General features: G+C 41.4%; 1 long non-coding RNA gene across 1 annotated transcript; it reads right to left on the bottom strand.

Moving 5' to 3' along the window:
- Positions 1–8,115: 8,115 nt before the first annotated feature.
- Positions 8,116–9,038, bottom strand: LOC121534644. The gene is made up of 3 exons (XR_005994655.1): positions 8,920–9,038; positions 8,392–8,489; positions 8,116–8,212 (listed from the first exon to the last, which is right to left on the bottom strand). It is a non-coding gene; the product is annotated as an uncharacterized LOC121534644 (long non-coding RNA).
- Positions 9,039–9,438: the final 400 nt, after the last annotated feature.

Here is a 9,438-nt window from a genome sequence, read left to right as displayed (position 1 = left end):
CAAGGATGTCATAATTTCCTCAATCAAAGTTTGTACCGACAGATGTAGCCTATTGAATAGCCTATCATTACAGAGCTCTACAACCCTGTTCCTGGAGCGCTACCATACTGTAGAATTTCACTCCAAGCCCAATTGTAACTAACCAATCCATTTTATAAACCATCTTAATCATTTGAATCAGGTGCACTAGATTAGGGTTGGAATGAGAACCTACAGGATGGTAGCTCTCCAGGAACAGGGTTGGAGAGCCCTGTTATAAAAATGTCTCCCATTGGATAAAATGCATCCTCCAATTGCAATGTCTGCCTATGCCCACACATATTGTCTCAATAAAAAAATTTAATACCCTCATACATGGGAATAGCCTATGCATTTAAATATTTTGAAATTACTGTTTCGTAAGCGAATTAGAGCAGATGGTGTAAACAAACTATTAGCCTTTCTTGTATTTTGTTTCAATCAAAGCATATATATACTGCCTAAAATCTCATTAGAAATGAGTAGGTGTTTTTGGTGTAGGCCTACTATGCTATGCTATTATATTCGCTTCTGTTATGTAAAATACAAATTAATCGTTATGTGATATTGCGAGACATTGATTCAGCTTTGATCTAACTTCACTAAAGGAGCACCATTGTGGGAAGTGATAATCTTCTATTTGTAATAATAATAAGTGATGAGTATGACTATTAGGCGTAGGCAACCGATCTTGATGAGTGTTATTGTAAACAATTGGAGCGCCCTTCGTGGTTCTAAAAGGACAATGCTAAATAAACTATGCTTTGATTAGCTTGAACACATGGTTGCAATATACCCTATTACAGAATAAAAGAAACAGAGGGGTGAACTATCAATTCATATAATTTATTTGCATAGAGTTCATCAATAAATTAATTGACCAAGTAGTGAACATAAATCATTACAATGTAGAGTTGCAGGAAATTAGTTTTAAAACAGCCATAAAATCAAGCTTTTGTTGTGGTGTATTCATGCATCTCAATAAACTATAACCTTGTCACGCCCTGACCTTGAGAGCCCTGTTTTCTCTAGTTGGTTTGGTCAGGGTGTGAATTCTAGATGTTGTATTTCTATGTTGGCCGGGTGTGGTTCCCAATCAGAGGCAGCTGTCGATCGTTGTCTCTGATTGGGGATCATACTTAGGTAGCCATTTTGCCTACCTTAGTTGTGGGATCTTCTTTCTGTTTTGACTTGTGTTTGTATTTTGTTCGGTATTCAGTTAATAAAGGAATATGTACGCATACCACGCTGCACCTTGGTCTGATCCATCTATCAACGGGCGTGACAAACCTAAATGCATTATTACCTTCCACTTGGCCCAATTTACATTTTCCCACCCCAACATAGCCTACCAAGCTAGAACGGGCGCTGCATCTCAACCAATAGCCAATATATGCTAAATATCCCAAGCAGGGCTACATCAACATCCAGAGAGGGTCAGGCTCTTGGGCTTTGCGGTGGGTGGACACTCTGGTTTGGGTGTCCTCGGTAGAACGGGGTCGCTGTAACCAAGTCGTCACATATCGTTCTGGGTTCCACTGCGCAAGAGCAGGTCGGTGGAGTTTTATGAACATGAATGCAGACACTGTTGATTTAGATATATTTTTTAAACGTTCTGATGTTCTTAACTTGTCAAGCCTCCAACGGGCCTCCACAGTGCACACACGTAGCCTACAGTTAGTTCTCTATCATTTGCCAGAGAGAAGACAGGGAAGAAACTACCATTTACCTACTTCTAGGCTGCTGTAGCCTACATATTTATTTGGTTTGTCATTCTCTCGTTTTCTATGGGATTTTTGTGGTAATTAAATATAGGCTAATTTAGAATTGATCAGAATACATTTTCCATGTATTCTCAAAATGAAAAAAGTGAGGGAGTGCTGCTCCCTCGTGCTCCCCCAGCACTACACACCTGCTTACTTGTGAAGCAAGGCAGTGCTATTTCATCAAAAAAAAAGTAAAGCACTGGGCCTTTACTAGTCCTTTATTAGCGGACCGATATAGCCTTCTGTAGCACGGACAAAACAAATATTTAAATCTCAGCCCCCCCACCCCCAAACTACTTCCACAGCTATGTCTGTAGCAATGAATGCTTTGAAAGGCTGGTCATAGCTCACAACAACACCATCATCCCAGACACACTAGACCCACTCCAATTCGCATACCGCCCCAACAGGTCCACAGATTATACAATCTCTATTGCACTCCACACTGCCCTTTCCCACTTGGACAATAGGAACACCTACGTGAGAATGCTGTTCATTGCCTACAGCTCAGCATTCAACAACATAGTGCCCTCCAAGCTCATCACTAAGCTAAGGACCCTGGGACTGAACACCTCCCTCTGCAACTGGATCCTGGACTTTCTGACGGGACACCCCCAGGTGGTGAGGGTAGGCAACAACACATCCACCATGCTGACCCTCAACATGGGGGCCCCTCAGGGGTGCGTGCTTAGTCACGTCCTGTACTCCCTGTTCACCCACGACTGCGTGGCTGCGCACCATCATTAAGTTTGCCAACCACACGGCGGTGGTAGGCCTGATCACCGACAATGATCAGACAGCCTATAGGGAGGAGGTCAGAGACCTGGCAGTGTGGTGCCAGGACAACAACCTCTCCCTCAACGTCAGCAAGACAAAGGAGCTGATCGTGGACTACAGGAAACGGAGGGCCAAGCACGCCCCCATTCACATTGATGGGGCTGTAGTGGAGCGGGTTGAGAGCCTCACGTTCCTCTGTGTCACATCACTAAGGATCTATCATGGTCCACACACACCAACACAGTCATAAAGAGTGTTCGACAACGCCTCTTCCCCCTCAGGAGGCTGAAAAGATTTGGCATGGACCCTCAGATTCTCAAAAAATTCTACAGCTGCACCACCAAGACTGCTAAATAGTTAGTTAAGTAGTTAACCAAATAGCTACCCGGACTATCTGCATTGACCCTTTTAGCACTAACGTTTTTGATTAATCACATACGCTGCTGCTACTGTTTACTATCAGTCACTTTATTCCTAGTTATATGGACATATCTACCTCAATTACCTCGTCCCCTGCACACTGATTCGGTACTGGTACCCCTTGTATATAACCAAGTTATCGTTACTCATTGTGTACCTATTATTACTTTTATTATTATGTGTTTTACTTTTCCATTGTTTCTTTATTTTATTTTTCTCTACATTGTTGGGAAGGGTTCGTAAGTAAGCATTTCACTGTTAGTCCACACCTGTTGTTTACGAAGCATGTGACAAATACAATTTGATTTAGATTTTATGACAGTATAATTTTTCAAATGTCATCACTGCACTTGTCTGAGGCTGTAGAATCTCTCTCTCTCTCTCTTTCTCTCTCATTTTAGCACCTGTTGCGCATTGAATCTAGCAATACCAGTTTATATTTCTAGGTGAGGTGAGTGAATATGGCATCTGCACCCAGAGGTATACATTTATATGATGTAGGCTAATTAAAAGTTACAGTACAAATTTAAACATTGTTGCAGATTTAGTAAGTGACATTTCCATCAATTGATATGCAAGTTAAATAACCTACAAAGTGAGCTTCTGCCATCACCACAACCCTCCAGCCTGCTGCAAGCAATGGATCCAGGACTGCCTGGTGAGGGCACAGTGATGGCATTTCCCTGCAGGTAGGTTAGAGCTAATTTAGATGCTAAAGGGCATGCCACATCGTGACTAGACTTTGAGCATTTACATGTTTTATTTAGTTAGGGTTGAATGCTGCTGTCGCCTGCTGGCTAATCCCAAAGCAGTGTACCACAACACCCTTATAGACTGAAACAACACTGGTTGAGACAAAACAATCACTAACCAAATGTAACTGATCACTGTGTTAGTTGAGGGTATGATTTCTCTAGCCTATTGTTATCTTGTTGTATATATTGTATTTTTTAACATTGTATTGTACTCAAATTGTTGTGTTAGTTTAGTTTCTATGATGTAATATTGGTGTACAATTCAGTCTATTACTTTGAGAAACCAATAAAATATAGCCTACTATAGAGAAATATTCATCTGTTCAATATGCTTTCATCTTGATATGTCATGGGCAGGCGAGAACGACTGCCCCATCTCATTGAAGCCATTGAAGTTTAATGCCGACTGCAGGCATTGTTAGCAGAAAACCGGATCCCCCATGATAGTGAATGGAAAAATGGCATTCTTCGTGGTCAATCTTCATGTAAATAAAACATTTTTAGAAGACAGTTATGGTACAAATAATTGCTGCTAATACACCAGATGTATGTCCTTGAACTGAATCGGTTTAAATTGCACACAGAATAAGTTATAAGGATAACTTAGTTGCTAACGGCAGCCTGCAGTACCCCGGTCAGCCTTCAACTTGAGCTACACAATGAGAGGTGGCAGCACTGATCTAGCCTGCAACGTCACTTCAAGGACTAGCTCAAACTGCACACGTTATGTCTCCATGAGACACCATCTTAACCAACTTCATTTGGCTTCAATTCGCTATTGAGTCTTCACATAGGTATGAATGGTGTCACGTGATCACTGGCTTTGTCATTGGTCATGGGCTGACAACACTGGTGGAGGCAAAACCATCAACAGATGATTGGCTTAAAATAAGGTAATATTTTAGGAGTGAATGAACAAAACAGAACAAAACTTAAAGGCCTCTGGCAGGTAAAATGAAGGTGACCTACATGCATTATGATTTTCTATGGCAACACTTGACTCCACATACGGAGAGTACGACCCTGCCTTACACAGGAAGCGGCACAGGTCCTAATCCAGGCACTTGTCATCTCCCGTCTGGATTACTGCAACTCGCTGTTGGCTGGGCTCCCTGCCTGTGCCATTAAACCCCTACAACTCATCCAAAATGGTATAGTTGTATGCACATCTTGCCCATGGCTGTATCTTTCCTTCGATGTTTTGAGTGTCCTGCTCATTAGTACAGATCAGGCACTCACCTTGGCTTTGACTAGTTGCCTTGGAAACATGTCAATTTACATAGTCTATAAAAACTTAAAATGTACTATTCAAAAATAAAATATAATTTAACTTTACATATCATACAGCATTCACTCATATTATATTGGTTTTCAATCAATGCAATACATTGTGTATCTTTCCATAATAAAATATAAGTGTTGGCATATTTAAATTAACAAAACTATGAGGACTGATTTTCAGAATAATATCTATATTGATCTTCCTCCCTCTCACCCTCCCACTCTCCCTAAAAGGTCCCTGTAGAGGATTCTATCTGCAGGTTCCTTAAGGAGCAGTGGCCTCTTGCGCCATTATCTTGTCATTTGAGGAGGATTATGTTCCAGAGCACACACAGTCCAGACTGACGCTAAAAAACTATTACAGCTTACAATAATTGCAAATGTAATTAGAGGGAGCGAGCTCAGCATCATTTTCCTTATTCTCCCTAACCAGGCCTGGTTTGATGAATATGGTTTAATTAATGCATGCGGCAGAATGGTGTGTTTTCTCTTGGTACCTTTCTCTTTCTCTGAAACAAGTTCAAAGCCATCATCATGGCTATTAATGACACTTTTAGAATACACTTCAAGTTTATTTGTCTGGAGTGATTCTAATGCAGGGGTCTCCAACCTTTTCTAGCATGAGAGCTACTTTTAAATGAAATGTGGCAAGCAATTTTATTTTATTCTAGCTTTCAAATAGGCACATTCTTCTCTTCTCCTCACCCCTGAAACTCTTTCCCAGGTCCTTAGTGCACTACTTTATCTTGTACAATATGTTCTCTGTCAATATATCTGGTAAAATAATGGTTAATAAAAAACTCTAAGGGGCCCTGTAATGCCAAATAGTGTCCCCCTGTCAAAAGGTGTCCCCCCCGCGTCACAATGGGATTCAAGAAGCTATTAGCGTCCGTTGCTAGGGCCATTGCTAGAACATGCCAAATTCTGCCCAGGCTACGTAATGAAATAAAAAAAAATTGATAGCGTTCGTTGCTATGCTGGTTGTTATGTTCTGATTGTTCTGAGGCGTGCAGAGAGACCATTGTTATTCACGCTATTTACGATATGTTTTAGCTTTAAATCTCACCGATTATTGGTGGATAAAGTACAAAACATGATCCATGCATGGTCATTGATGTTTACTTGCTTTCAAAACTTGATTTAGCTAGCATGAGCATGTTGCAAGCAAGCATGGAAACTGCAAACGATGGATGCAAACACTACTGTGAGGTAAGACCACTTTTCCAAATCTCTTTATTTAGCTAGCTAGCTGGTGTCTTCCCAGAATCCCCCCAGAAGTAGCGCAATGCAAATTCATATATTAATATTACCCATGCACCCCAATAGTTTTCAATTCAGTTGTATTACATTATATCAAAATAGGTTTGACACTGGTAATAAACACTCACAGGTTTACATATTAAAAGTAGCATGACTTTCCCAAGACCAACTGTGCCCTAAGAACTGATAGGATTTTTACTTTACAGTCTGATGAGGAACATCACAAAGCGACATCCCCACTTAGCGAGATTGGTTTTGGTATGGTGACAGCATTCCCTGTTATTGTCAGTGTGTAGGGTAGGGTATAGTGTAGGGTATAGTGACATCACTCCTCTATTCGGCTCTGGTCATCTTCTCTCCTCTGGTCTTCTTATGCCCTCAGGCGCACTCTCTTCTTTTTCCCTACGTCTCGGTCAGAGGCTAGCTGCATCCACCTCTTGATGTATTTCTCAATTTCACCATCAGAAGCTTTGGTACTATGGTGGTTTCGGCAGACAGCACCTTTGAAAAATGAGAGAGAGAGAGAGAGAGACAGAGAATGCTCAGAGTAAAACAACACATTTCACTCCTTTTAAGATGAATGTATAGATTGTGACATTATGTCTGTCTTCCCCACGTAGTTGCCCTGAAAGCTAACTTACTGAGAACTATGCCTTTCAGGGCAAGCCGTTCGAATGCCTGCTGCCCATTGGCCCCTCGCCAGTTCATCTTCATGGCCAGGGCATTTGTCAGGAGTTTTGTTAGTATTCTCCACACAGTCTCGTTCCTTGGTGGTCATTCCTCCAGCCAGTCCAAAAGATGTGATATGAAAGACAACAAACTGATATGTCATGAAGATAATACTGATTAGAGTACAGCTTCAGAACAGGGTTATTCATCAGAAGGGGTAAAGTAACAAGGTAATGGTAAACCCAGGGCTGGAAATTGAGGTGGAACTACTTCGGGGTCAGATTGAATGGGACTTGGTTCAGGTGAATAGCTTTCCAAAACGACATTTAATGATTTAGAATCTTCCCATACCAGGTTCTATTTGAGGTCTGGTTGCCCAGCAATCGTTCCCTCGACTCTCTTCAAGTATTCCAGCGAGGACAACGGAAGCCCAAGGTCAGTCACGTCCGGAACCTCTGACGGCGTTGAACCATTCAACTGAAGCCTTTGCAGTTGCAACAAAATCAGCTGTTGTTGCTTACGCGTGTCTAATGATGTTAAAATCTCACAAAGAACTGCTGCGAAAAATACAAAACACAAAGAACACACATTTAACCCCAAATTATAATTGATCCTAATCCCCCAAGTGTCCAACCAGTTGTGGTTTATCCCTCACGTCTAGTAAAAAGCATGAGCTGACGCAACCCCAGAAATCTTGGTATAGCGGCTGACTAACAGAAAGTAAACTGTATAAAAATACATTAAAAAAAGGTGCACACTCTAAATATGCACCTAACAATTTTGGTTGTACCCATTAAATTGTTGGGAGCATATTGTGTGTGCAACTTTTATTTATTTTTACCCCTTACATGTAACACTTACGCAAAGGCTGCTGTTGAATGCTCTGGCTATCTAGTGGCTCAACCCTCACTGGTGTCTCTCTGCTACACTGTGGAGGTCTAATGACTGGTGCAGGAGGTAAACTTTGTCCCTTTGTGGTCTTGGACTGGGCATTCCTTGGTGGTTTCTCAATTGGCTCACTTTCATCCTCACTATCATTCTCACTGGTTATCTGCCTATTAGTGCCTCTGATGTTGAAAACACACAAGGCTTATTACACTCATATGAAATTGTAGTCAGGCAGTTTTAAGAACAAAATTATATTTGACAACTGGTAGTTATACCTTTCTTTTCTTTTCATGTATGCTGGGTGGTCATCCTCCTCTGTCTGAAGATCAGAATGGACCACAGCCATAGGCAGCTTACGCCTTGCTTCATCATATGTTTCTGTAAGAGAAGATTTAATGCATGTATGCTACCTGTTGCCTGCAGATTACAGATACAGACTGTTCTCTTATGAGATTGCTGTCAGTTTTACAAAAAATACACAAGTACAAATAGTTGACTGCAAATACAAACAAATTGTTGGTTTTAACACGTTTTGCCACATGAGAATGTCTTCTTACCTCTAGTATACCTGATGTGAACATCAAATAAACTCCAGGTTTCAACAGGCGCCTTCCTTCTCTTCATGACGCTGGCACAACCTCTGTCTCCTTCTTCTCTGCGGATATGAAATCCACAATGTGAAACATTGTGTAAAATTAGAAACATAAATTTTTAGATTTGATTATAGGAGTTAATTGAGCCCTTTACACTCCGCCTGTTACGGTATGAAAATGGCAGATTTGGTTGATGGAGGGCTGTGTGCTTGCCACAGTTCCTAATTGGCACAGCTAGGAGAGCAAAAAAAAAAAGCACCTAATAGTTTAAGGCTACTTCATATTGGTCAATTCCTCTGAGTGTAAAGGGTTAAGTCACATGACGCAACTAAAGATGGTGATGTTTCAGTGTGGGTCAAGTTTAGAACGTTGATAGTAATGTGTTTCAGCAAATTCTGTAAGATAGAAAGTACTAAACCATATGTAACAGACAGCAGGATAGGACATTTTCTAAATTGGTGCATGTTTATGTACAGGATGTACAGGACTTACTAGGTAAGAAGAGTCGCAGCAGCGAGACGAGAGTTGCCGGGTCCAGGCACAGCTCTAAGATGTACAGGACTTACTAAGAGGGAGAGAGAGAGGTGTGAATAGTATGTCACACCAGTCTAGGATAGTGTCTGCTCTGCAGGCAAGACAGAGAGAGAGACAGTAGACACTCAGCATGTTGTCGGGCCTCGGCACAGCTCTGAGATGTACAGGACTTACTAAGAGACAGACAGAGAGAGAGAGCGAGAGGTGTGAATAGTTTGCAGACAAGACAGAGAGAGACAGTAGATACTCAGCATGCACTGCTGGTTGTAACACAATTGTAATTACTCATCTGAGAGACTAGGAAGAGTCGCAGCAGCAGGTCAAGGCAGTGAGACGAGGGTTGTCGGGTCTAGTCACAGCTCTGAGATGTAGTTTCAGGACTTACTAGGAGAGAAAGACAGAGGACAACTACATTTGAATGACTGTACTGAATGACTAAAGGCTTCTGTAAAGAGAATCAACTGTCTAACTAGCTAT

This window comes from Coregonus clupeaformis, chromosome 21 (assembly GCF_020615455.1).
Source record: "Coregonus clupeaformis isolate EN_2021a chromosome 21, ASM2061545v1, whole genome shotgun sequence".
Lineage (NCBI taxonomy): Eukaryota > Metazoa > Chordata > Actinopteri > Salmoniformes > Salmonidae > Coregonus > Coregonus clupeaformis.
Note: the sequence above shows the minus strand (reverse complement) of the source record. Positions and strands in the feature narration are given on the sequence as shown.